The 23,573-nt window shown below is 41.6% G+C and overlaps 49 non-coding genes across 49 annotated transcripts; all 49 read right to left on the bottom strand.

Annotated features, from left to right (window-relative positions):
- Positions 1 to 414: 414 nt before the first annotated feature.
- Positions 415 to 487, bottom strand: trnav-uac (transfer RNA valine (anticodon UAC)). Its single transcript has one exon. It is a non-coding gene; the product is annotated as a tRNA-Val (tRNA).
- Positions 488 to 877: 390 nt separating this feature from the next.
- Positions 878 to 950, bottom strand: trnav-cac (transfer RNA valine (anticodon CAC)). Its single transcript has one exon. It is a non-coding gene; the product is annotated as a tRNA-Val (tRNA).
- A 238-nt stretch (positions 951 to 1,188) lies between these two features.
- Positions 1,189 to 1,261, bottom strand: trnav-aac (transfer RNA valine (anticodon AAC)). The gene has a single exon. It is a non-coding gene; the product is annotated as a tRNA-Val (tRNA).
- Positions 1,262 to 1,847: 586 nt separating this feature from the next.
- On the bottom strand, positions 1,848 to 1,920 carry trnav-uac (transfer RNA valine (anticodon UAC)). The gene has a single exon. It is a non-coding gene; the product is annotated as a tRNA-Val (tRNA).
- Positions 1,921 to 2,310: 390 nt separating this feature from the next.
- trnav-cac (transfer RNA valine (anticodon CAC)) lies at positions 2,311 to 2,383 on the bottom strand. Its single transcript has one exon. It is a non-coding gene; the product is annotated as a tRNA-Val (tRNA).
- A 238-nt stretch (positions 2,384 to 2,621) lies between these two features.
- trnav-aac (transfer RNA valine (anticodon AAC)) lies at positions 2,622 to 2,694 on the bottom strand. Its single transcript has one exon. It is a non-coding gene; the product is annotated as a tRNA-Val (tRNA).
- Positions 2,695 to 3,280: 586 nt separating this feature from the next.
- Positions 3,281 to 3,353, bottom strand: trnav-uac (transfer RNA valine (anticodon UAC)). Its single transcript has one exon. It is a non-coding gene; the product is annotated as a tRNA-Val (tRNA).
- Positions 3,354 to 3,743: 390 nt separating this feature from the next.
- On the bottom strand, positions 3,744 to 3,816 carry trnav-cac (transfer RNA valine (anticodon CAC)). Its single transcript has one exon. It is a non-coding gene; the product is annotated as a tRNA-Val (tRNA).
- A 238-nt stretch (positions 3,817 to 4,054) lies between these two features.
- trnav-aac (transfer RNA valine (anticodon AAC)) lies at positions 4,055 to 4,127 on the bottom strand. Its single transcript has one exon. It is a non-coding gene; the product is annotated as a tRNA-Val (tRNA).
- Positions 4,128 to 4,713: 586 nt separating this feature from the next.
- Positions 4,714 to 4,786, bottom strand: trnav-uac (transfer RNA valine (anticodon UAC)). Its single transcript has one exon. It is a non-coding gene; the product is annotated as a tRNA-Val (tRNA).
- Positions 4,787 to 5,176: 390 nt separating this feature from the next.
- Positions 5,177 to 5,249, bottom strand: trnav-cac (transfer RNA valine (anticodon CAC)). Its single transcript has one exon. It is a non-coding gene; the product is annotated as a tRNA-Val (tRNA).
- A 238-nt stretch (positions 5,250 to 5,487) lies between these two features.
- On the bottom strand, positions 5,488 to 5,560 carry trnav-aac (transfer RNA valine (anticodon AAC)). The gene has a single exon. It is a non-coding gene; the product is annotated as a tRNA-Val (tRNA).
- Positions 5,561 to 6,146: 586 nt separating this feature from the next.
- trnav-uac (transfer RNA valine (anticodon UAC)) lies at positions 6,147 to 6,219 on the bottom strand. Its single transcript has one exon. It is a non-coding gene; the product is annotated as a tRNA-Val (tRNA).
- Positions 6,220 to 6,609: 390 nt separating this feature from the next.
- On the bottom strand, positions 6,610 to 6,682 carry trnav-cac (transfer RNA valine (anticodon CAC)). Its single transcript has one exon. It is a non-coding gene; the product is annotated as a tRNA-Val (tRNA).
- A 238-nt stretch (positions 6,683 to 6,920) lies between these two features.
- trnav-aac (transfer RNA valine (anticodon AAC)) lies at positions 6,921 to 6,993 on the bottom strand. Its single transcript has one exon. It is a non-coding gene; the product is annotated as a tRNA-Val (tRNA).
- A 586-nt stretch (positions 6,994 to 7,579) lies between these two features.
- Positions 7,580 to 7,652, bottom strand: trnav-uac (transfer RNA valine (anticodon UAC)). Its single transcript has one exon. It is a non-coding gene; the product is annotated as a tRNA-Val (tRNA).
- A 390-nt stretch (positions 7,653 to 8,042) lies between these two features.
- trnav-cac (transfer RNA valine (anticodon CAC)) lies at positions 8,043 to 8,115 on the bottom strand. The gene has a single exon. It is a non-coding gene; the product is annotated as a tRNA-Val (tRNA).
- A 238-nt stretch (positions 8,116 to 8,353) lies between these two features.
- Positions 8,354 to 8,426, bottom strand: trnav-aac (transfer RNA valine (anticodon AAC)). The gene has a single exon. It is a non-coding gene; the product is annotated as a tRNA-Val (tRNA).
- Positions 8,427 to 9,012: 586 nt separating this feature from the next.
- Positions 9,013 to 9,085, bottom strand: trnav-uac (transfer RNA valine (anticodon UAC)). The gene has a single exon. It is a non-coding gene; the product is annotated as a tRNA-Val (tRNA).
- Positions 9,086 to 9,475: 390 nt separating this feature from the next.
- Positions 9,476 to 9,548, bottom strand: trnav-cac (transfer RNA valine (anticodon CAC)). The gene has a single exon. It is a non-coding gene; the product is annotated as a tRNA-Val (tRNA).
- Positions 9,549 to 9,786: 238 nt separating this feature from the next.
- On the bottom strand, positions 9,787 to 9,859 carry trnav-aac (transfer RNA valine (anticodon AAC)). Its single transcript has one exon. It is a non-coding gene; the product is annotated as a tRNA-Val (tRNA).
- Positions 9,860 to 10,445: 586 nt separating this feature from the next.
- Positions 10,446 to 10,518, bottom strand: trnav-uac (transfer RNA valine (anticodon UAC)). The gene has a single exon. It is a non-coding gene; the product is annotated as a tRNA-Val (tRNA).
- Positions 10,519 to 10,908: 390 nt separating this feature from the next.
- Positions 10,909 to 10,981, bottom strand: trnav-cac (transfer RNA valine (anticodon CAC)). Its single transcript has one exon. It is a non-coding gene; the product is annotated as a tRNA-Val (tRNA).
- Positions 10,982 to 11,219: 238 nt separating this feature from the next.
- Positions 11,220 to 11,292, bottom strand: trnav-aac (transfer RNA valine (anticodon AAC)). Its single transcript has one exon. It is a non-coding gene; the product is annotated as a tRNA-Val (tRNA).
- A 586-nt stretch (positions 11,293 to 11,878) lies between these two features.
- Positions 11,879 to 11,951, bottom strand: trnav-uac (transfer RNA valine (anticodon UAC)). Its single transcript has one exon. It is a non-coding gene; the product is annotated as a tRNA-Val (tRNA).
- Positions 11,952 to 12,341: 390 nt separating this feature from the next.
- trnav-cac (transfer RNA valine (anticodon CAC)) lies at positions 12,342 to 12,414 on the bottom strand. The gene has a single exon. It is a non-coding gene; the product is annotated as a tRNA-Val (tRNA).
- Positions 12,415 to 12,652: 238 nt separating this feature from the next.
- Positions 12,653 to 12,725, bottom strand: trnav-aac (transfer RNA valine (anticodon AAC)). Its single transcript has one exon. It is a non-coding gene; the product is annotated as a tRNA-Val (tRNA).
- A 586-nt stretch (positions 12,726 to 13,311) lies between these two features.
- On the bottom strand, positions 13,312 to 13,384 carry trnav-uac (transfer RNA valine (anticodon UAC)). The gene has a single exon. It is a non-coding gene; the product is annotated as a tRNA-Val (tRNA).
- A 390-nt stretch (positions 13,385 to 13,774) lies between these two features.
- trnav-cac (transfer RNA valine (anticodon CAC)) lies at positions 13,775 to 13,847 on the bottom strand. The gene has a single exon. It is a non-coding gene; the product is annotated as a tRNA-Val (tRNA).
- A 238-nt stretch (positions 13,848 to 14,085) lies between these two features.
- trnav-aac (transfer RNA valine (anticodon AAC)) lies at positions 14,086 to 14,158 on the bottom strand. The gene has a single exon. It is a non-coding gene; the product is annotated as a tRNA-Val (tRNA).
- Positions 14,159 to 14,744: 586 nt separating this feature from the next.
- On the bottom strand, positions 14,745 to 14,817 carry trnav-uac (transfer RNA valine (anticodon UAC)). Its single transcript has one exon. It is a non-coding gene; the product is annotated as a tRNA-Val (tRNA).
- A 390-nt stretch (positions 14,818 to 15,207) lies between these two features.
- Positions 15,208 to 15,280, bottom strand: trnav-cac (transfer RNA valine (anticodon CAC)). The gene has a single exon. It is a non-coding gene; the product is annotated as a tRNA-Val (tRNA).
- A 238-nt stretch (positions 15,281 to 15,518) lies between these two features.
- Positions 15,519 to 15,591, bottom strand: trnav-aac (transfer RNA valine (anticodon AAC)). Its single transcript has one exon. It is a non-coding gene; the product is annotated as a tRNA-Val (tRNA).
- A 586-nt stretch (positions 15,592 to 16,177) lies between these two features.
- trnav-uac (transfer RNA valine (anticodon UAC)) lies at positions 16,178 to 16,250 on the bottom strand. The gene has a single exon. It is a non-coding gene; the product is annotated as a tRNA-Val (tRNA).
- Positions 16,251 to 16,640: 390 nt separating this feature from the next.
- trnav-cac (transfer RNA valine (anticodon CAC)) lies at positions 16,641 to 16,713 on the bottom strand. The gene has a single exon. It is a non-coding gene; the product is annotated as a tRNA-Val (tRNA).
- A 238-nt stretch (positions 16,714 to 16,951) lies between these two features.
- trnav-aac (transfer RNA valine (anticodon AAC)) lies at positions 16,952 to 17,024 on the bottom strand. Its single transcript has one exon. It is a non-coding gene; the product is annotated as a tRNA-Val (tRNA).
- Positions 17,025 to 17,610: 586 nt separating this feature from the next.
- Positions 17,611 to 17,683, bottom strand: trnav-uac (transfer RNA valine (anticodon UAC)). Its single transcript has one exon. It is a non-coding gene; the product is annotated as a tRNA-Val (tRNA).
- A 390-nt stretch (positions 17,684 to 18,073) lies between these two features.
- On the bottom strand, positions 18,074 to 18,146 carry trnav-cac (transfer RNA valine (anticodon CAC)). The gene has a single exon. It is a non-coding gene; the product is annotated as a tRNA-Val (tRNA).
- A 238-nt stretch (positions 18,147 to 18,384) lies between these two features.
- On the bottom strand, positions 18,385 to 18,457 carry trnav-aac (transfer RNA valine (anticodon AAC)). The gene has a single exon. It is a non-coding gene; the product is annotated as a tRNA-Val (tRNA).
- A 586-nt stretch (positions 18,458 to 19,043) lies between these two features.
- On the bottom strand, positions 19,044 to 19,116 carry trnav-uac (transfer RNA valine (anticodon UAC)). Its single transcript has one exon. It is a non-coding gene; the product is annotated as a tRNA-Val (tRNA).
- A 390-nt stretch (positions 19,117 to 19,506) lies between these two features.
- On the bottom strand, positions 19,507 to 19,579 carry trnav-cac (transfer RNA valine (anticodon CAC)). The gene has a single exon. It is a non-coding gene; the product is annotated as a tRNA-Val (tRNA).
- Positions 19,580 to 19,817: 238 nt separating this feature from the next.
- Positions 19,818 to 19,890, bottom strand: trnav-aac (transfer RNA valine (anticodon AAC)). Its single transcript has one exon. It is a non-coding gene; the product is annotated as a tRNA-Val (tRNA).
- Positions 19,891 to 20,476: 586 nt separating this feature from the next.
- On the bottom strand, positions 20,477 to 20,549 carry trnav-uac (transfer RNA valine (anticodon UAC)). Its single transcript has one exon. It is a non-coding gene; the product is annotated as a tRNA-Val (tRNA).
- Positions 20,550 to 20,939: 390 nt separating this feature from the next.
- Positions 20,940 to 21,012, bottom strand: trnav-cac (transfer RNA valine (anticodon CAC)). Its single transcript has one exon. It is a non-coding gene; the product is annotated as a tRNA-Val (tRNA).
- Positions 21,013 to 21,250: 238 nt separating this feature from the next.
- trnav-aac (transfer RNA valine (anticodon AAC)) lies at positions 21,251 to 21,323 on the bottom strand. The gene has a single exon. It is a non-coding gene; the product is annotated as a tRNA-Val (tRNA).
- Positions 21,324 to 21,909: 586 nt separating this feature from the next.
- Positions 21,910 to 21,982, bottom strand: trnav-uac (transfer RNA valine (anticodon UAC)). The gene has a single exon. It is a non-coding gene; the product is annotated as a tRNA-Val (tRNA).
- A 390-nt stretch (positions 21,983 to 22,372) lies between these two features.
- trnav-cac (transfer RNA valine (anticodon CAC)) lies at positions 22,373 to 22,445 on the bottom strand. Its single transcript has one exon. It is a non-coding gene; the product is annotated as a tRNA-Val (tRNA).
- A 238-nt stretch (positions 22,446 to 22,683) lies between these two features.
- Positions 22,684 to 22,756, bottom strand: trnav-aac (transfer RNA valine (anticodon AAC)). Its single transcript has one exon. It is a non-coding gene; the product is annotated as a tRNA-Val (tRNA).
- Positions 22,757 to 23,342: 586 nt separating this feature from the next.
- On the bottom strand, positions 23,343 to 23,415 carry trnav-uac (transfer RNA valine (anticodon UAC)). Its single transcript has one exon. It is a non-coding gene; the product is annotated as a tRNA-Val (tRNA).
- Positions 23,416 to 23,573: the final 158 nt, after the last annotated feature.

Here is a 23,573-nt window from a genome sequence, read left to right as displayed (position 1 = left end):
ACGACTCAAGCCACGACTTTTCAGATGAGTGGCATTTGGCTTGCTTTTGTGTAAGAAACCACACATCGTTCCTGATGGGCTTCCAACAGTAGGACCTCTCGCTTTTTAGTTGAACCTAATAGTCGCTGATTTAAGGAAACATATATCCACCTTTGTCATCTTATTTCATACAGATTTTATCATGTTTTACATTTCAATGTCACTTAAAATCTAAAGGGGCAACCTGCTACTGCCCAATTTCAAACTTTCACATGTATGGTTAAATCACTGAATGTCATTAACACAACAGGAAAAGATGCAAGCTCAGCTTTTACTGGTGGAACTTGACCATTACTCTATAAATACTGATATTTGAAATACAGCTACGTTTCAAATGAACGGCATTCGACTTGCTTTGCTTCAAAACCAGGCTATTGTTTCTGCTCGGTTTCGAACCGAGGACCTTTCGCTTGTAAAGCGAACGTGATTACCACTACACTACAGAAACTTGCCACTGATGTAAGACGGCTGTTTTGACACATCATGCCGTATATATTCTCTCTAAGCCACACTTTTAAAGGAAAACCCCTTTTGGCCACGTCAAAACTGCCCATATATCACTTGTGAGGTGAATTGAACAGGATGAATCCTTCTATTGGATGTAGCTTTGAAACTGCAGTACGACTCAAGCCACGACTTATCGAATGAGTGGCATTTGAATTGCTTTGAATTGTGTGCACTGTTCTGGCGAATGTGATAATACCTACAAAAATTAAAGCAGGGGAGCCAAGCAAGGCTGAAGTTGAGGTTTACACTTTCTTTGAATTATCTTGGAAGGAAATTATGTAACCTTTTACCTAAACAGATCTCAACTCGTTTCAGGCTAAAAGGCAAGCTTTGTTTCTGCTCGGTTTCGAACCGAGGACCTTTCGCGTGTGAGGCGAACGTGATAACCACTACACTACAGAAACCTTCACATTGTCTTAGCCTGGTTGTTCCATAGATGTTCTGCGAATTTTCTCTCTTTGCAAAAACTCCCTAATGGCCGATGTTTTTCACCCACTTTCGAACCGATCGTTTTTCACGTGCGAGGTGAATGTGAAGGCCTAAAATCTACACCTGCGTGTATCTCTGAAAGCACTTCAAGACACAAGCACAAACTTATCCCATGAATGACATTTGACTCGCATTTTTGTAAAAACTTTGGGTTGTTTCTGCTCGGTTTCGAACCGAGGACCTTTCGCGTGTTAGGCGAACGTGATAACCACTACACTACAGAAACCTGCCTTTCACGAAACTCTGCTGTTTTGACAGATTTTGCCACATATTTTCTCTGTGAGCCACACTTTGCGGGAAAAACTCTTTTGGCCACTTCAAAACTGCCCATATTTCACTTGTGAGGTGAATGGGACAGGCTGAAACCTACCATCGAATGTCACTTTGAAAGTGCTGTACGACTCAAGCCACGACTTTTCAGATGAGTGGCATTTGGCTTGCTTTTGTGTAAGAAACCACACATCGTTCCTGATGGGCTTCCAACAGTAGGACCTCTCGCTTTTTAGTTGAACCTAATAGTCGCTGATTTAAGGAAACATATATCCACCTTTGTCATCTTATTTCATACAGATTTTATCATGTTTTACATTTCAATGTCACTTAAATTCTAAAGGGGCAACCTGCTACTGCCCAATTTCAAACTTTCACATGTATGGTTAAATCACTGAATGTCATTAACCCTAAAGGAAAAGATGCAAGCTCAGCTTTTTACTGGTGGAACTTGACCATTACTCTATAAATACTGATATTTGAAATACAGCTACGTTTCAAATGAACGGCATTCGACTTGCTTTGCTTCAAAACCAGGCTATTGTTTCTGCTCGGTTTCGAACCGAGGACCTTTCGCGTGTAAAGCGAACGTGATTACCACTACACCACAGAAACTTGCCACCGATGAAAGACGGCTTTTTTGACACATCATGCCGTATATATTCTCTCTAAGCCACACTTTTAAGGGAAAACCCCTTTTGGCCACGTCAAAACTGCCCATATATCACTTGTGAGGTGAATTGGACAGGATGAATCCTTCTATTGGATGTAGCTTTGAAACTGCAGTACGACTCAAGCCACGACTTATCGAATGAGTGGCATTTGGATTGCTTTGAATTGTGTGCACTGTTCTGGCGAATGTGATAATACCTACAAAAATTAAAGCAGGGGAGCCAAGCAAGGCTGAAGTTGAGGTTTACACTTTCTTTGAATTATCTTGGAAGGAAATTATGTAACCTTTTACCTAAACAGATCTCAACTCGTTTCAGGCTAAAAGGCAAGCTTTGTTTCAGCTCGGTTTCGAACCGAGGACCTTTCGCGTGTGAGGCGAACGTGATAACCACTACACTACAGAAACCTTCACATTGTCTTAGCCTGGTTGTTCCATAGATGTTCTGCGAATTTTCTCTCTTTGCAAAAACTCCCTAATGGCCGATGTTTTTCACCCACTTTCGAACCGATCGTTTTTCACGTGCGAGGTGAATGTGAAGGCCTAAAATCTACACCTGCGTGTATCTCTGAAAGCACTTCAAGACACAAGCACAAACTTATCCCATGAATGACATTTGACTCGCATTTTTGTAAAAACTTTGGGTTGTTTCTGCTCGGTTTCGAACCGAGGACCTTTCGCGTGTTAGGCGAACGTGATAACCACTACACTACAGAAACCTGCCTTTCACGAAACTCTGCTGTTTTGACAGATTTTGCCACATATTTTCTCTGTGAGCCACACTTTGCGGGAAAAACTCTTTTGGCCACTTCAAAACTGCCCATATTTCACTTGTGAGGTGAATGGGACAGGCTGAAACCTACCATCGAATGTCACTTTGAAAGTGCTGTACGACTCAAGCCACGACTTTTCAGATGAGTGGCATTTGGCTTGCTTTTGTGTAAGAAACCACACATCGTTCCTGATGGGCTTCCAACAGTAGGACCTCTCGCTTTTTAGTTGAACCTAATAGTCGCTGATTTAAGGAAACATATATCCACCTTTGTCATCTTATTTCATACAGATTTTATCATGTTTTACATTTCAATGTCACTTAAATTCTAAAGGGGCAACCTGCTACTGCCCAATTTCAAACTTTCACATGTATGGTTAAATCACTGAATGTCATTAACCCTAAAGGAAAAGATGCAAGCTCAGCTTTTTACTGGTGGAACTTGACCATTACTCTATAAATACTGATATTTGAAATACAGCTACGTTTCAAATGAACGGCATTCGACTTGCTTTGCTTCAAAACCAGGCTATTGTTTCTGCTCGGTTTCGAACCGAGGACCTTTCGCGTGTAAAGCGAACGTGATTACCACTACAGTACAGAAACTTGCCACTGATGTAAGACGGCTGTTTTGACACATCATGCCGTATATATTCTCTCTAAGCCACACTTTTAAACGAAAACCCCTTTTGGCCACGTCAAAACTGCCCATATATCACTTGTGAGGTGAATTGAACAGGATGAATCCTTCTATTGGATGTAGCTTTGAAACTGCAGTACGACTCAAGCCACGACTTATCGAATGAGTGGCATTTGAATTGCTTTGAATTGTGTGCACTGTTCTGGCGAATGTGATAATACCTACAAAAATTAAAGCAGGGGAGCCAAGCAAGGCTGAAGTTGAGGTTTACACTTTCTTTGAATTATCTTGGAAGGAAATTATGTAACCTTTTACCTAAACAGATCTCAACTCGTTTCAGGCTAAAAGGCAAGCTTTGTTTCTGCTCGGTTTCGAACCAAGGACCTTTCGCGTGTGAGGCGAACGTGATAACCACTACACTACAGAAACCTTCACATTGTCTTAGCCTGGTTGTTCCATAGATGTTCTGCGAATTTTCTCTCTTTGCAAAAACTCCCTAATGGCCGATGTTTTTCACCCACTTTCGGACCGATCGTTTTTCACGTGCGAGGTGAATGTGAAGGCCTAAAATCTACACCTGCGTGTATCTCTGAAAGCACTTCAGGACACAAGCACAAACTTATCCCATGAATGACATTTGACTCGCATTTTTGTAAAAACTTTGGGTTGTTTCTGCTCGGTTTCGAACCGAGGACCTTTCGCGTGTTAGGCGAACGTGATAACCACTACACTACAGAAACCTGCCTTTCACGAAACTCTGCTGTTTTGACAGATTTTGCCACATATTTTCTCTGTGAGCCACACTTTGCGGGAAAAACTCTTTTGGCCACTTCAAAACTGCCCATATTTCACTTGTGAGGTGAAGGGGACAGGCTGAAACCTACCATCGAATGTCACTTTGAAAGTGCTGTACGACTCAAGCCACGACTTTTCAGATGAGTGGCATTTGGCTTGCTTTTGTGTAAGAAACCACACATCGTTCCTGATGGGCTTCCAACAGTAGGACCTCTCGCTTTTTAGTTGAACCTAATAGTCGCTGATTTAAGGAAACATATATCCACCTTTGTCATCTTATTTCATACAGATTTTATCATGTTTTACATTTCAATGTCACTTAAATTCTAAAGGGGCAACCTGCTACTGCCCAATTTCAAACTTTCACATGTATGGTTAAATCACTGAATGTCATTAACCCTAAAGGAAAAGATGCAAGCTCAGCTTTTTACTGGTGGAACTTGACCATTACTCTATAAATACTGATATTTGAAATACAGCTACGTTTCAAATGAACGGCATTCGACTTGCTTTGCTTCAAAACCAGGCTATTGTTTCTGCTCGGTTTCGAACCGAGGACCTTTCGCGTGTAAAGCGAACGTGATTACCACTACACTACAGAAACTTGCCACTGATGTAAGACGGCTGTTTTGACACATCATGCCGTATATATTCTCTCTAAGCCACACTTTTAAAGGAAAACCCCTTTTGGCCACGTCAAAACTGCCCATATATCACTTGTGAGGTGAATTGAACAGGATGAATCCTTCTATTGGATGTAGCTTTGAAACTGCAGTACGACTCAAGCCACGACTTATCGAATGAGTGGCATTTGAATTGCTTTGAATTGTGTGCACTGTTCTGGCGAATGTGATAATACCTACAAAAATTAAAGCAGGGGAGCCAAGCAAGGCTGAAGTTGAGGTTTACACTTTCTTTGAATTATCTTGGAAGGAAATTATGTAACCTTTTACCTAAACAGATCTCAACTCGTTTCAGGCTAAAAGGCAAGCTTTGTTTCTGCTCGGTTTCGAACCGAGGACCTTTCGCGTGTGAGGCGAACGTGATAACCACTACACTACAGAAACCTTCACATTTTCTTAGCCTGGTTGTTCCATAGATGTTCTGCGAATTTTCTCTCTTTGCAAAAACTCCCTAATGGCCGATGTTTTTCACCCACTTTCGAACCGATCGTTTTTCACGTGCGAGGTGAATGTGAAGGCCTAAAATCTACACCTGCGTGTATCTCTGAAAGCACTTCAAGACACAAGCACAAACTTATCCCATGAATGACATTTGACTCGCATTTTTGTAAAAACTTTGGGTTGTTTCTGCTCGGTTTCGAACCGAGGACCTTTCGCGTGTTAGGCGAACGTGATAACCACTACACTACAGAAACCTGCCTTTCATGAACCTCTGCTGTTTTGACAGATTTTGCCACATATTTTCTCTGTGAGCCACACTTTGCGGGAAAAACTCTTTTGGCCACTTCAAAACTGCCCATATTTCACTTGTGAGGTGAATGGGACAGGCTGAAACCTACCATCGAATGTCACTTTGAAAGTGCTGTACGACTCAAGCCACGACTTTTCAGATGAGTGGCATTTGGCTTGCTTTTGTGTAAGAAACCACACATCGTTCCTGATGGGCTTCCAACAGTAGGACCTCTCGCTTTTTAGTTGAACCTAATAGTCGCTGATTTAAGGAAACATATATCCACCTTTGTCATCTTATTTCATACAGATTTTATCATGTTTTACATTTCAATGTCACTTAAATTCTAAAGGGGCAACCTGCTACTGCCCAATTTCAAACTTTCACATGTATGGTTAAATCACTGAATGTCATTAACCCTAAAGGAAAAGATGCAAGCTCAGCTTTTTACTGGTGGAACTTGACCATTACTCTATAAATACTGATATTTGAAATACAGCTACGTTTCAAATGAACGGCATTCGACTTGCTTTGCTTCAAAACCAGGCTATTGTTTCTGCTCGGTTTCGAACCGAGGACCTTTCGCGTGTAAAGCGAACGTGATTACCACTACACTACAGAAACTTGCCACTGATGTAAGACGGCTGTTTTGACACATCATGCCGTATATATTCTCTCTAAGCCACACTTTTAAAGGAAAACCCCTTTTGGCCACGTCAAAACTGCCCATATATCACTTGTGAGGTGAATTGAACAGGATGAATCCTTCTATTGGATGTAGCTTTGAAACTGCAGTACCACTCAAGCCACGACTTATCGAATGAGTGGCATTTGAATTGCTTTGAATTGTGTGCACTGTTCTGGCGAATGTGATAATACCTACAAAAATTAAAGCAGGGGAGCCAAGCAAGGCTGAAGTTGAGGTTTACACTTTCTTTGAATTATCTTGGAAGGAAATTATGTAACCTTTTACCTAAACAGATCTCAACTCGTTTCAGGCTAAAAGGCAAGCTTTGTTTCTGCTCGGTTTCGAACCAAGGACCTTTCGCGTGTGAGGCGAACGTGATAACCACTACACTACAGAAACCTTCACATTGTCTTAGCCTGGTTGTTCCATAGATGTTCTGCGAATTTTCTCTCTTTGCAAAAACTCCCTAATGGCCGATGTTTTTCACCCACTTTCGGACCGATCGTTTTTCACGTGCGAGGTGAATGTGAAGGCCTAAAATCTACACCTGCGTGTATCTCTGAAAGCACTTCAGGACACAAGCACAAACTTATCCCATGAATGACATTTGACTCGCATTTTTGTAAAAACTTTGGGTTGTTTCTGCTCGGTTTCGAACCGAGGACCTTTCGCGTGTTAGGCGAACGTGATAACCACTACACTACAGAAACCTGCCTTTCACGAAACTCTGCTGTTTTGACAGATTTTGCCACATATTTTCTCTGTGAGCCACACTTTGCGGGAAAAACTCTTTTGGCCACTTCAAAACTGCCCATATTTCACTTGTGAGGTGAAGGGGACAGGCTGAAACCTACCATCGAATGTCACTTTGAAAGTGCTGTACGACTCAAGCCACGACTTTTCAGATGAGTGGCATTTGGCTTGCTTTTGTGTAAGAAACCACACATCGTTCCTGATGGGCTTCCAACAGTAGGACCTCTCGCTTTTTAGTTGAACCTAATAGTCGCTGATTTAAGGAAACATATATCCACCTTTGTCATCTTATTTCATACAGATTTTATCATGTTTTACATTTCAATGTCACTTAAATTCTAAAGGGGCAACCTGCTACTGCCCAATTTCAAACTTTCACATGTATGGTTAAATCACTGAATGTCATTAACCCTAAAGGAAAAGATGCAAGCTCAGCTTTTTACTGGTGGAACTTGACCATTACTCTATAAATACTGATATTTGAAATACAGCTACGTTTCAAATGAACGGCATTCGACTTGCTTTGCTTCAAAACCAGGCTATTGTTTCTGCTCGGTTTCGAACCGAGGACCTTTCGCGTGTAAAGCGAACGTGATTACCACTACACTACAGAAACTTGCCACTGATGTAAGACGGCTGTTTTGACACATCATGCCGTATATATTCTCTCTAAGCCACACTTTTAAAGGAAAACCCCTTTTGGCCACGTCAAAACTGCCCATATATCACTTGTGAGGTGAATTGAACAGGATGAATCCTTCTATTGGATGTAGCTTTGAAACTGCAGTACGACTCAAGCCACGACTTATCGAATGAGTGGCATTTGAATTGCTTTGAATTGTGTGCACTGTTCTGGCGAATGTGATAATACCTACAAAAATTAAAGCAGGGGAGCCAAGCAAGGCTGAAGTTGAGGTTTACACTTTCTTTGAATTATCTTGGAAGGAAATTATGTAACCTTTTACCTAAACAGATCTCAACTCGTTTCAGGCTAAAAGGCAAGCTTTGTTTCTGCTCGGTTTCGAACCGAGGACCTTTCGCGTGTGAGGCGAACGTGATAACCACTACACTACAGAAACCTTCACATTTTCTTAGCCTGGTTGTTCCATAGATGTTCTGCGAATTTTCTCTCTTTGCAAAAACTCCCTAATGGCCGATGTTTTTCACCCACTTTCGAACCGATCGTTTTTCACGTGCGAGGTGAATGTGAAGGCCTAAAATCTACACCTGCGTGTATCTCTGAAAGCACTTCAAGACACAAGCACAAACTTATCCCATGAATGACATTTGACTCGCATTTTTGTAAAAACTTTGGGTTGTTTCTGCTCGGTTTCGAACCGAGGACCTTTCGCGTGTTAGGCGAACGTGATAACCACTACACTACAGAAACCTGCCTTTCATGAAACTCTGCTGTTTTGACAGATTTTGCCACATATTTTCTCTGTGAGCCACACTTTGCGGGAAAAACTCTTTTGGCCACTTCAAAACTGCCCATATTTCACTTGTGAGGTGAATGGGACAGGCTGAAACCTACCATCGAATGTCACTTTGAAAGTGCTGTACGACTCAAGCCACGACTTTTCAGATGAGTGGCATTTGGCTTGCTTTTGTGTAAGAAACCACACATCGTTCCTGATGGGCTTCCAACAGTAGGACCTCTCGCTTTTTAGTTGAACCTAATAGTCGCTGATTTAAGGAAACATATATCCACCTTTGTCATCTTATTTCATACAGATTTTATCATGTTTTACATTTCAATGTCACTTAAATTCTAAAGGGGCAACCTGCTACTGCCCAATTTCAAACTTTCACATGTATGGTTAAATCACTGAATGTCATTAACCCTAAAGGAAAAGATGCAAGCTCAGCTTTTTACTGGTGGAACTTGACCATTACTCTATAAATACTGATATTTGAAATACAGCTACGTTTCAAATGAACGGCATTCGACTTGCTTTGCTTCAAAACCAGGCTATTGTTTCTGCTCGGTTTCGAACCGAGGACCTTTCGCGTGTAAAGCGAACGTGATTACCACTACACTACAGAAACTTGCCACTGATGTAAGACGGCTGTTTTGACACATCATGCCGTATATATTCTCTCTAAGCCACACTTTTAAAGGAAAACCCCTTTTGGCCACGTCAAAACTGCCCATATATCACTTGTGAGGTGAATTGAACAGGATGAATCCTTCTATTGGATGTAGCTTTGAAACTGCAGTACCACTCAAGCCACGACTTATCGAATGAGTGGCATTTGAATTGCTTTGAATTGTGTGCACTGTTCTGGCGAATGTGATAATACCTACAAAAATTAAAGCAGGGGAGCCAAGCAAGGCTGAAGTTGAGGTTTACACTTTCTTTGAATTATCTTGGAAGGAAATTATGTAACCTTTTACCTAAACAGATCTCAACTCGTTTCAGGCTAAAAGGCAAGCTTTGTTTCTGCTCGGTTTCGAACCGAGGACCTTTCGCGTGTGAGGCGAACGTGATAACCACTACACTACAGAAACCTTCACATTTTCTTAGCCTGGTTGTTCCATAGATGTTCTGCGAATTTTCTCTCTTTGCAAAAACTCCCTAATGGCCGATGTTTTTCACCCACTTTCGAACCGATCGTTTTTCACGTGCGAGGTGAATGTGAAGGCCTAAAATCTACACCTGCGTGTATCTCTGAAAGCACTTCAGGACACAAGCACAAACTTATCCCATGAATGACATTTGACTCGCATTTTTGTAAAAACTTTGGGTTGTTTCTGCTCGGTTTCGAACCGAGGACCTTTCGCGTGTTAGGCGAACGTGATAACCACTACACTACAGAAACCTGCCTTTCACGAAACTCTGCTGTTTTGACAGATTTTGCCACATATTTTCTCTGTGAGCCACACTTTGCGGGAAAAACTCTTTTGGCCACTTCAAAACTGCCCATATTTCACTTGTGAGGTGAATGGGACAGGCTGAAACCTACCATCGAATGTCACTTTGAAAGTGCTGTACGACTCAAGCCACGACTTTTCAGATGAGTGGCATTTGGCTTGCTTTTGTGTAAGAAACCACACATCGTTCCTGATGGGCTTCCAACAGTAGGACCTCTCGCTTTTTAGTTGAACCTAATAGTCGCTGATTTAAGGAAACATATATCCACCTTTGTCATCTTATTTCATACAGATTTTATCATGTTTTACATTTCAATGTCACTTAAATTCTAAAGGGGCAACCTGCTACTGCCCAATTTCAAACTTTCACATGTATGGTTAAATCACTGAATGTCATTAACCCTAAAGGAAAAGATGCAAGCTCAGCTTTTTACTGGTGGAACTTGACCATTACTCTATAAATACTGATATTTGAAATACAGCTACGTTTCAAATGAACGGCATTCGACTTGCTTTGCTTCAAAACCAGGCTATTGTTTCTGCTCGGTTTCGAACCGAGGACCTTTCGCGTGTAAAGCGAACGTGATTACCACTACACCACAGAAACTTGCCACCGATGAAAGACGGCTTTTTTGACACATCATGCCGTATATATTCTCTCTAAGCCACACTTTTAAGGGAAAACCCCTTTTGGCCACGTCAAAACTGCCCATATATCACTTGTGAGGTGAATTGGACAGGATGAATCCTTCTATTGGATGTAGCTTTGAAACTGCAGTACGACTCAAGCCACGACTTATCGAATGAGTGGCATTTGGATTGCTTTGAATTGTGTGCACTGTTCTGGCGAATGTGATAATACCTACAAAAATTAAAGCAGGGGAGCCAAGCAAGGCTGAAGTTGAGGTTTACACTTTCTTTGAATTATCTTGGAAGGAAATTATGTAACCTTTTACCTAAACAGATCTCAACTCGTTTCAGGCTAAAAGGCAAGCTTTGTTTCTGCTCGGTTTCGAACCGAGGACCTTTCGCGTGTGAGGCGAACGTGATAACCACTACACTACAGAAACCTTCACATTGTCTTAGCCTGGTTGTTCCATAGATGTTCTGCGAATTTTCTCTCTTTGCAAAAACTCCCTAATGGCCGATGTTTTTCACCCACTTTCGAACCGATCGTTTTTCACGTGCGAGGTGAATGTGAAGGCCTAAAATCTACACCTGCGTGTATCTCTGAAAGCACTTCAAGACACAAGCACAAACTTATGCCATGAATGACATTTGACTCGCATTTTTGTAAAAACTTTGGGTTGTTTCTGCTCGGTTTCGAACCGAGGACCTTTCGCGTGTTAGGCGAACGTGATAACCACTACACTACAGAAACCTGCCTTTCACGAAACTCTGCTGTTTTGACAGATTTTGCCACATATTTTCTCTGTGAGCCACACTTTGCGGGAAAAACTCTTTTGGCCACTTCAAAACTGCCCATATTTCACTTGTGAGGTGAATGGGACAGGCTGAAACCTACCATCGAATGTCACTTTGAAAGTGCTGTACGACTCAAGCCACGACTTTTCAGATGAGTGGCATTTGGCTTGCTTTTGTGTAAGAAACCACACATCGTTCCTGATGGGCTTCCAACAGTAGGACCTCTCGCTTTTTAGTTGAACCTAATAGTCGCTGATTTAAGGAAACATATATCCACCTTTGTCATCTTATTTCATACAGATTTTATCATGTTTTACATTTCAATGTCACTTAAATTCTAAAGGGGCAACCTGCTACTGCCCAATTTCAAACTTTCACATGTATGGTTAAATCACTGAATGTCATTAACCCTAAAGGAAAAGATGCAAGCTCAGCTTTTTACTGGTGGAACTTGACCATTACTCTATAAATACTGATATTTGAAATACAGCTACGTTTCAAATGAACGGCATTCGACTTGCTTTGCTTCAAAACCAGGCTATTGTTTCTGCTCGGTTTCGAACCGAGGACCTTTCGCGTGTAAAGCGAACGTGATTACCACTACAGTACAGAAACTTGCCACTGATGTAAGACGGCTGTTTTGACACATCATGCCGTATATATTCTCTCTAAGCCACACTTTTAAACGAAAACCCCTTTTGGCCACGTCAAAACTGCCCATATATCACTTGTGAGGTGAATTGAACAGGATGAATCCTTCTATTGGATGTAGCTTTGAAACTGCAGTACGACTCAAGCCACGACTTATCGAATGAGTGGCATTTGAATTGCTTTGAATTGTGTGCACTGTTCTGGCGAATGTGATAATACCTACAAAAATTAAAGCAGGGGAGCCAAGCAAGGCTGAAGTTGAGGTTTACACTTTCTTTGAATTATCTTGGAAGGAAATTATGTAACCTTTTACCTAAACAGATCTCAACTCGTTTCAGGCTAAAAGGCAAGCTTTGTTTCTGCTCGGTTTCGAACCAAGGACCTTTCGCGTGTGAGGCGAACGTGATAACCACTACACTACAGAAACCTTCACATTGTCTTAGCCTGGTTGTTCCATAGATGTTCTGCGAATTTTCTCTCTTTGCAAAAACTCCCTAATGGCCGATGTTTTTCACCCACTTTCGAACCGATCGTTTTTCACGTGCGAGGTGAATGTGAAGGCCTAAAATCTACACCTGCGTGTATCTCTGAAAGCACTTCAGGACACAAGCACAAACTTATCCCATGAATGACATTTGACTCGCATTTTTGTAAAAACTTTGGGTTGTTTCTGCTCGGTTTCGAACCGAGGACCTTTCGCGTGTTAGGCGAACGTGATAACCACTACACTACAGAAACCTGCCTTTCACGAAACTCTGCTGTTTTGACAGATTTTGCCACATATTTTCTCTGTGAGCCACACTTTGCGGGAAAAACTCTTTTGGCCACTTCAAAACTGCCCATATTTCACTTGTGAGGTGAATGGGACAGGCTGAAACCTACCATCGAATGTCACTTTGAAAGTGCTGTACGACTCAAGCCACGACTTTTCAGATGAGTGGCATTTGGCTTGCTTTTGTGTAAGAAACCACACATCGTTCCTGATGGGCTTCCAACAGTAGGACCTCTCGCTTTTTAGTTGAACCTAATAGTCGCTGATTTAAGGAAACATATATCCACCTTTGTCATCTTATTTCATACAGATTTTATCATGTTTTACATTTCAATGTCACTTAAATTCTAAAGGGGCAACCTGCTACTGCCCAATTTCAAACTTTCACATGTATGGTTAAATCACTGAATGTCATTAACCCTAAAGGAAAAGATGCAAGCTCAGCTTTTTACTGGTGGAACTTGACCATTACTCTATAAATACTGATATTTGAAATACAGCTACGTTTCAAATGAACGGCATTCGACTTGCTTTGCTTCAAAACCAGGCTATTGTTTCTGCTCGGTTTCGAACCGAGGACCTTTCGCGTGTAAAGCGAACGTGATTACCACTACACTACAGAAACTTGCCACTGATGTAAGACGGCTGTTTTGACACATCATGCCGTATATATTCTCTCTAAGCCACACTTTTAAAGGAAAACCCCTTTTGGCCACGTCAAAACTGCCCATATATCACTTGTGAGGTGAATTGAACAGGATGAATCCTTCTATTGGATGTAGCTTTGAAACTGCAGTACCACTCAAGCCACGACTTATCGAATGAGTGGCATTTGAATTGCTTTGAATTGTGTGCACTGTTCTGGCGAATGTGATAATACCTACAAAAATTAAAGCAGGGGAGCCAAGCAAGGCTGAAGTTGAGGTTTACACTTTCTTTGAATTATCTTGGAAGGAAATTATGTAACCTTTTACCTAAACAGATCTCAACTCGTTTCAGGCTAAAAGGCAAGCTTTGTTTCTGCTCGGTTTCGAACCGAGGACCTTTCGCGTGTGAGGCGAACGTGATAACCACTACACTACAGAAACCTTCACATTTTCTTAGCCTGGTTGTTCCATAGATGTTCTGCGAATTTTCTCTCTTTGCAAAAACTCCCTAATGGCCGATGTTTTTCACCCACTTTCGAACCGATCGTTTTTCACGTGCGAGGTGAATGTGAAGGCCTAAAATCTACACCTGCGTGTATCTCTGAAAGCACTTCAAGACACAAGCACAAACTTATCCCATGAATGACATTTGACTCGCATTTTTGTAAAAACTTTGGGTTGTTTCTGCTCGGTTTCGAACCGAGGACCTTTCGCGTGTTAGGCGAACGTGATAACCACTACACTACAGAAACCTGCCTTTCACGAAACTCTGCTGTTTTGACAGATTTTGCCACATATTTTCTCTGTGAGCCACACTTTGCGGGAAAAACTCTTTTGGCCACTTCAAAACTGCCCATATTTCACTTGTGAGGTGAATGGGACAGGCTGAAACCTACCATCGAATGTCACTTTGAAAGTGCTGTACGACTCAAGCCACGACTTTTCAGATGAGTGGCATTTGGCTTGCTTTTGTGTAAGAAACCACACATCGTTCCTGATGGGCTTCCAACAGTAGGACCTCTCGCTTTTTAGTTGAACCTAATAGTCGCTGATTTAAGGAAACATATATCCACCTTTGTCATCTTATTTCATACAGATTTTATCATGTTTTACATTTCAATGTCACTTAAATTCTAAAGGGGCAACCTGCTACTGCCCAATTTCAAACTTTCACATGTATGGTTAAATCACTGAATGTCATTAACCCTAAAGGAAAAGATGCAAGCTCAGCTTTTTACTGGTGGAACTTGACCATTACTCTATAAATACTGATATTTGAAATACAGCTACGTTTCAAATGAACGGCATTCGACTTGCTTTGCTTCAAAACCAGGCTATTGTTTCTGCTCGGTTTCGAACCGAGGACCTTTCGCGTGTAAAGCGAACGTGATTACCACTACAGTACAGAAACTTGCCACTGATGTAAGACGGCTGTTTTGACACATCATGCCGTATATATTCTCTCTAAGCCACACTTTTAAACGAAAACCCCTTTTGGCCACGTCAAAACTGCCCATATATCACTTGTGAGGTGAATTGAACAGGATGAATCCTTCTATTGGATGTAGCTTTGAAACTGCAGTACGACTCAAGCCACGACTTATCGAATGAGTGGCATTTGAATTGCTTTGAATTGTGTGCACTGTTCTGGCGAATGTGATAATACCTACAAAAATTAAAGCAGGGGAGCCAAGCAAGGCTGAAGTTGAGGTTTACACTTTCTTTGAATTATCTTGGAAGGAAATTATGTAACCTTTTACCTAAACAGATCTCAACTCGTTTCAGGCTAAAAGGCAAGCTTTGTTTCTGCTCGGTTTCGAACCAAGGACCTTTCGCGTGTGAGGCGAACGTGATAACCACTACACTACAGAAACCTTCACATTGTCTTAGCCTGGTTGTTCCATAGATGTTCTGCGAATTTTCTCTCTTTGCAAAAACTCCCTAATGGCCGATGTTTTTCACCCACTTTCGAACCGATCGTTTTTCACGTGCGAGGTGAATGTGAAGGCCTAAAATCTACACCTGCGTGTATCTCTGAAAGCACTTCAGGACACAAGCACAAACTTATCCCATGAATGACATTTGACTCGCATTTTTGTAAAAACTTTGGGTTGTTTCTGCTCGGTTTCGAACCGAGGACCTTTCGCGTGTTAGGCGAACGTGATAACCACTACACTACAGAAACCTGCCTTTCACGAAACTCTGCTGTTTTGACAGATTTTGCCACATATTTTCTCTGTGAGCCACACTTTGCGGGAAAAACTCTTTTGGCCACTTCAAAACTGCCCATATTTCACTTGTGAGGTGAATGGGACAGGCTGAAACCTACCATCGAATGTCACTTTGAAAGTGCTGTACGACTCAAGCCACGACTTTTCAGATGAGTGGCATTTGGCTTGCTTTTGTGTAAGAAACCACACATCGTTCCTGATGGGCTTCCAACAGTAGGACCTCTCGCTTTTTAGTTGAACCTAATAGTCGCTGATTTAAGGAAACATATATCCACCTTTGTCATCTTATTTCATACAGATTTTATCATGTTTTACATTTCAATGTCACTTAAATTCTAAAGGGGCAACCTGCTACTGCCCAATTTCAAACTTTCACATGTATGGTTAAATCACTGAATGTCATTAACCCTAAAGGAAAAGATGCAAGCTCAGCTTTTTACTGGTGGAACTTGACCATTACTCTATAAATACTGATATTTGAAATACAGCTACGTTTCAAATGAACGGCATTCGACTTGCTTTGCTTCAAAACCAGGCTATTGTTTCTGCTCGGTTTCGAACCGAGGACCTTTCGCGTGTAAAGCGAACGTGATTACCACTACAGTACAGAAACTTGCCACTGATGTAAGACGGCTGTTTTGACACATCATGCCGTATATATTCTCTCTAAGCCACACTTTTAAACGAAAACCCCTTTTGGCCACGTCAAAACTGCCCATATATCACTTGTGAGGTGAATTGAACAGGATGAATCCTTCTATTGGATGTAGCTTTGAAACTGCAGTACGACTCAAGCCACGACTTATCGAATGAGTGGCATTTGAATTGCTTTGAATTGTGTGCACTGTTCTGGCGAATGTGATAATACCTACAAAAATTAAAGCAGGGGAGCCAAGCAAGGCTGAAGTTGAGGTTTACACTTTCTTTGAATTATCTTGGAAGGAAATTATGTAACCTTTTACCTAAACAGATCTCAACTCGTTTCAGGCTAAAAGGCAAGCTTTGTTTCTGCTCGGTTTCGAACCAAGGACCTTTCGCGTGTGAGGCGAACGTGATAACCACTACACTACAGAAACCTTCACATTGTCTTAGCCTGGTTGTTCCATAGATGTTCTGCGAATTTTCTCTCTTTGCAAAAACTCCCTAATGGCCGATGTTTTTCACCCACTTTCGAACCGATCGTTTTTCACGTGCGAGGTGAATGTGAAGGCCTAAAATCTACACCTGCGTGTATCTCTGAAAGCACTTCAGGACACAAGCACAAACTTATCCCATGAATGACATTTGACTCGCATTTTTGTAAAAACTTTGGGTTGTTTCTGCTCGGTTTCGAACCGAGGACCTTTCGCGTGTTAGGCGAACGTGATAACCACTACACTACAGAAACCTGCCTTTCACGAAACTCTGCTGTTTTGACAGATTTTGCCACATATTTTCTCTGTGAGCCACACTTTGCGGGAAAAACTCTTTTGGCCACTTCAAAACTGCCCATATTTCACTTGTGAGGTGAATGGGACAGGCTGAAACCTACCATCGAATGTCACTTTGAAAGTGCTGTACGACTCAAGCCACGACTTTTCAGATGAGTGGCATTTGGCTTGCTTTTGTGTAAGAAACCACACATCGTTCCTGATGGGCTTCCAACAGTAGGACCTCTCGCTTTTTAGTTGAACCTAATAGTCGCTGATTTAAGGAAACATATATCCACCTTTGTCATCTTATTTCATACAGATTTTATCATGTTTTACATTTCAATGTCACTTAAATTCTAAAGGGGCAACCTGCTACTGCCCAATTTCAAACTTTCACATGTATGGTTAAATCACTGAATGTCATTAACCCTAAAGGAAAAGATGCAAGCTCAGCTTTTTACTGGTGGAACTTGACCATTACTCTATAAATACTGATATTTGAAATACAGCTACGTTTCAAATGAACGGCATTCGACTTGCTTTGCTTCAAAACCAGGCTATTGTTTCTGCTCGGTTTCGAACCGAGGACCTTTCGCGTGTAAAGCGAACGTGATTACCACTACACTACAGAAACTTGCCACTGATGTAAGACGGCTGTTTTGACACATCATGCCGTATATATTCTCTCTAAGCCACACTTTTAAAGGAAAACCCCTTTTGGCCACGTCAAAACTGCCCATATATCACTTGTGAGGTGAATTGAACAGGATGAATCCTTCTATTGGATGTAGCTTTGAAACTGCAGTACCACTCAAGCCACGACTTATCGAATGAGTGGCATTTGAATTGCTTTGAATTGTGTGCACTGTTCTGGCGAATGTGATAATACCTACAAAAATTAAAGCAGGGGAGCCAAGCAAGGCTGAAGTTGAGGTTTACACTTTCTTTGAATTATCTTGGAAGGAAATTATGTAACCTTTTACCTAAACAGATCTCAACTCGTTTCAGGCTAAAAGGCAAGCTTTGTTTCTGCTCGGTTTCGAACCGAGGACCTTTCGCGTGTGAGGCGAACGTGATAACCACTACACTACAGAAACCTTCACATTTTCTTAGCCTGGTTGTTCCATAGATGTTCTGCGAATTTTCTCTCTTTGCAAAAACTCCCTAATGGCCGATGTTTTTCACCCACTTTCGAACCGATCGTTTTTCACGTGCGAGGTGAATGTGAAGGCCTAAAATCTACACCTGCGTGTATCTCTGAAAGCACTTCAAGACACAAGCACAAACTTATCCCATGAATGACATTTGACTCGCATTTTTGTAAAAACTTTGGGTTGTTTCTGCTCGGTTTCGAACCGAGGACCTTTCGCGTGTTAGGCGAACGTGATAACCACTACACTACAGAAACCTGCCTTTCATGAAACTCTGCTGTTTTGACAGATTTTGCCACATATTTTCTCTGTGAGCCACACTTTGCGGGAAAAACTCTTTTGGCCACTTCAAAACTGCCCATATTTCACTTGTGAGGTGAATGGGACAGGCTGAAACCTACCATCGAATGTCACTTTGAAAGTGCTGTACGACTCAAGCCACGACTTTTCAGATGAGTGGCATTTGGCTTGCTTTTGTGTAAGAAACCACACATCGTTCCTGATGGGCTTCCAACAGTAGGACCTCTCGCTTTTTAGTTGAACCTAATAGTCGCTGATTTAAGGAAACATATATCCACCTTTGTCATCTTATTTCATACAGATTTTATCATGTTTTACATTTCAATGTCACTTAAATTCTAAAGGGGCAACCTGCTACTGCCCAATTTCAAACTTTCACATGTATGGTTAAATCACTGAATGTCATTAACCCTAAAGGAAAAGATGCAAGCTCAGCTTTTTACTGGTGGAACTTGACCATTACTCTATAAATACTGATATTTGAAATACAGCTACGTTTCAAATGAACGGCATTCGACTTGCTTTGCTTCAAAACCAGGCTATTGTTTCTGCTCGGTTTCGAACCGAGGACCTTTCGCGTGTAAAGCGAACGTGATTACCACTACACTACAGAAACTTGCCACCGATGAAAGACGGCTGTTTTGACACATCATGCCGTATATATTTTCTCTAAGCCACACTTTTAAGGGAAAACCCCTTTTGGCCACGTCAAAACTGCCCATATATCACTTGTGAGGTGAATTGGACAGGATGAATCCTTCTATTGGATGTAGCTTTGAAACTGCAGTACGACTCAAGCCACGACTTATCGAATGAGTGGCATTTGAATTGCTTTGAATTGTGTGCACTGTTCTGGCGAATGTGATAATACCTACAAAAATTAAAGCAGGGGAGCCAAGCAAGGCTGAAGTTGAGGTTTACACTTTCTTTGAATTATCTTGGAAGGAAATTATGTAACCTTTTACCTAAACAGATCTCAACTCGTTTCAGGCTAAAAGGCAAGCTTTGTTTCTGCTCGGTTTCGAACCAAGGACCTTTCGCGTGTGAGGCGAACGTGATAACCACTACACTACAGAAACCTTCACATTGTCTTAGCCTGGTTGTTCCATAGATGTTCTGCGAATTTTCTCTCTTTGCAAAAACTCCCTAATGGCCGATGTTTTTCACCCACTTTCGAACCGATCGTTTTTCACGTGCGAGGTGAATGTGAAGGCCTAAAATCTACACCTGCGTGTATCTCTGAAAGCACTTCAGGACACAAGCACAAACTTATCCCATGAATGACATTTGACTCGCATTTTTGTAAAAACTTTGGGTTGTTTCTGCTCGGTTTCGAACCGAGGACCTTTCGCGTGTTAGGCGAACGTGATAACCACTACACTACAGAAACCTGCCTTTCACGAAACTCTGCTGTTTTGACAGATTTTGCCACATATTTTCTCTGTGAGCCACACTTTGCGGGAAAAACTCTTTTGGCCACTTCAAAACTGCCCATATTTCACTTGTGAGGTGAATGGGACAGGCTGAAACCTACCATCGAATGTCACTTTGAAAGTGCTGTACGACTCAAGCCACGACTTTTCAGATGAGTGGCATTTGGCTTGCTTTTGTGTAAGAAACCACACATCGTTCCTGATGGGCTTCCAACAGTAGGACCTCTCGCTTTTTAGTTGAACCTAATAGTCGCTGATTTAAGGAAACATATATCCACCTTTGTCATCTTATTTCATACAGATTTTATCATGTTTTACATTTCAATGTCACTTAAATTCTAAAGGGGCAACCTGCTACTGCCCAATTTCAAACTTTCACATGTATGGTTAAATCACTGAATGTCATTAACCCTAAAGGAAAAGATGCAAGCTCAGCTTTTTACTGGTGGAACTTGACCATTACTCTATAAATACTGATATTTGAAATACAGCTACGTTTCAAATGAACGGCATTCGACTTGCTTTGCTTCAAAACCAGGCTATTGTTTCTGCTCGGTTTCGAACCGAGGACCTTTCGCGTGTAAAGCGAACGTGATTACCACTACACCACAGAAACTTGCCACCGATGAAAGACGGCTTTTTTGACACATCATGCCGTATATATTCTCTCTAAGCCACACTTTTAAGGGAAAACCCCTTTTGGCCACGTCAAAACTGCCCATATATCACTTGTGAGGTGAATTGGACAGGATGAATCCTTCTATTGGATGTAGCTTTGAAACTGCAGTACGACTCAAGCCACGACTTATCGAATGAGTGGCAATTGGATTGCTTTGAATTGTGTGCACTGTTCTGGCGAATGTGATAATACCTACAAAAATTAAAGCAGGGGAGCCAAGCAAGGCTGAAGTTGAGGTTTACACTTTCTTTGAATTATCTTGGAAGGAAATTATGTAACCTTTTACCTAAACAGATCTCAACTCGTTTCAGGCTAAAAGGCAAGCTTTGTTTCTGCTCGGTTTCGAACCGAGGACCTTTCGCGTGTGAGGCGAACGTGATAACCACTACACTACAGAAACCTTCACATTGTCTTAGCCTGGTTGTTCCATAGATGTTCTGCGAATTTTCTCTCTTTGCAAAAACTCCCTAATGGCCGATGTTTTTCACCCACTTTCGAACCGATCGTTTTTCACGTGCGAGGTGAATGTGAAGGCCTAAAATCTACACCTGCGTGTATCTCTGAAAGCACTTCAAGACACAAGCACAAACTTATGCCATGAATGACATTTGACTCGCATTTTTGTAAAAACTTTGGGTTGTTTCTGCTCGGTTTCGAACCGAGGACCTTTCGCGTGTTAGGCGAACGTGATAACCACTACACTACAGAAACCTGCCTTTCACGAAACTCGGCTGTTTTGACAGATTTTGCCACATATTTTCTCTGTGAGCCACACTTTGCGGGAAAAACTCTTTTGGCCACTTCAAAACTGCCCATATTTCACTTGTGAGGTGAATGGGACAGGCTGAAACCTACCATCGAATGTAACTTTGAAAGTGCTGTACGACTCAAGCCACGACTTTTCAGATGAGTGGCATTTGGCTTGCTTTTGTGTAAGAAACCACACATCGTTCCTGATGGGCTTCCAACAGTAGGACCTCTCGCTTTTTAGTTGAACCTAATAGTCGCTGATTTAAGGAAACATATATCCACCTTTGTCATCTTATTTCATACAGATTTTATCATGTTTTACATTTCAATGTCACTTAAATTCTAAAGGGGCAACCTGCTACTGCCCAATTTCAAACTTTCACATGTATGGTTAAATCACTGAATGTCATTAACCCTAAAGGAAAAGATGCAAGCTCAGCTTTTTACTGGTGGAACTTGACCATTACTCTATAAATACTGATATTTGAAATACAGCTACGTTTCAAATGAACGGCATTCGACTTGCTTTGCTTCAAAACCAGGCTATTGTTTCTGCTCGGTTTCGAACCGAGGACCTTTCGCGTGTAAAGCGAACGTGATTACCACTACACTACAGAAACTTGCCACTGATGTAAGACGGCTGTTTTGACACATCATGCCGTATATATTCTCTCTAAGCCACACTTTTAAAGGAAAACCCCTTTTGGCCACGTCAAAACTGCCCATATATCACTTGTGAGGTGAATTGAACAGGATGAATCCTTCTATTGGATGTAGCTTTGAAACTGCAGTACCACTCAAGCCACGACTTATCGAATGAGTGGCATTTGAATTGCTTTGAATTGTGTGCACTGTTCTGGCGAATGTGATAATACCTACAAAAATTAAAGCAGGGGAGCCAAGCAAGGCTGAAGTTGAGGTTTACACTTTCTTTGAATTATCTTGGAAGGAAATTATGTAACCTTTTACCTAAACAGATCTCAACTCGTTTCAGGCTAAAAGGCAAGCTTTGTTTCTGCTCGGTTTCGAACCGAGGACCTTTCGCGTGTGAGGCGAACGTGATAACCACTACACTACAGAAACCTTCACATTTTCTTAGCCTGGTTGTTCCATAGATGTTCTGCGAATTTTCTCTCTTTGCAAAAACTCCCTAATGGCCGATGTTTTTCACCCACTTTCGAACCGATCGTTTTTCACGTGCGAGGTGAATGTGAAGGCCTAAAATCTACACCTGCGTGTATCTCTGAAAGCACTTCAAGACACAAGCACAAACTTATCCCATGAATGACATTTGACTCGCATTTTTGTAAAAACTTTGGGTTGTTTCTGCTCGGTTTCGAACCGAGGACCTTTCGCGTGTTAGGCGAACGTGATAACCACTACACTACAGAAACCTGCCTTTCATGAAACTCTGCTGTTTTGACAGATTTTGCCACATATTTTCTCTGTGAGCCACACTTTGCGTGAAAAACTCTTTTGGCCACTTCAAAACTGCCCATATTTCACTTGTGAGGTGAATGGGACAGGCTGAAACCTACCATCGAATGTCACTTTGAAAGTGCTGTACGACTCAAGCCACGACTTTTCAGATGAGTGGCATTTGGCTTGCTTTTGTGTAAGAAACCACACATCGTTCCTGATGGGCTTCCAACAGTAGGACCTCTCGCTTTTTAGTTGAACCTAATAGTCGCTGATTTAAGGAAACATATATCCACCTTTGTCATCTTATTTCATACAGATTTTATCATGTTTTACATTTCAATGTCACTTAAATTCTAAAGGGGCAACCTGCTACTGCCCAATTTCAAACTTTCACATGTATGGTTAAATCACTGAATGTCATTAACCCTAAAGGAAAAGATGCAAGCTCAGCTTTTTACTGGTGGAACTTGACCATTACTCTATAAATACTGATATTTGAAATACAGCTACGTTTCAAATGAACGGCATTCGACTTGCTTTGCTTCAAAACCAGGCTATTGTTTCTGCTCGGTTTCGAACCGAGGACCTTTCGCGTGTAAAGCGAGCGTGATTACCACTACACTACAGAAACTTGCCACCGATGAAAGACGGCTGTTTTGACACATCATGCCGTATATATTTTCTCTAAGCCACACTTTTAAAGGAAAACCCCTTTTGGCCACGTCAAAACTGCCCATATATCACTTGTGAGGTGAATTGGACAGGATGAATCCTTCTATTGGATGTAGC

Source organism: Paramisgurnus dabryanus, chromosome 14, assembly GCF_030506205.2.
Source record: "Paramisgurnus dabryanus chromosome 14, PD_genome_1.1, whole genome shotgun sequence".
Taxonomy (NCBI): domain Eukaryota; kingdom Metazoa; phylum Chordata; class Actinopteri; order Cypriniformes; family Cobitidae; genus Paramisgurnus; species Paramisgurnus dabryanus.
The sequence above is the reverse complement of the archived record's forward strand: the minus strand, read 5'-3'. Positions and strand labels throughout refer to the sequence as shown.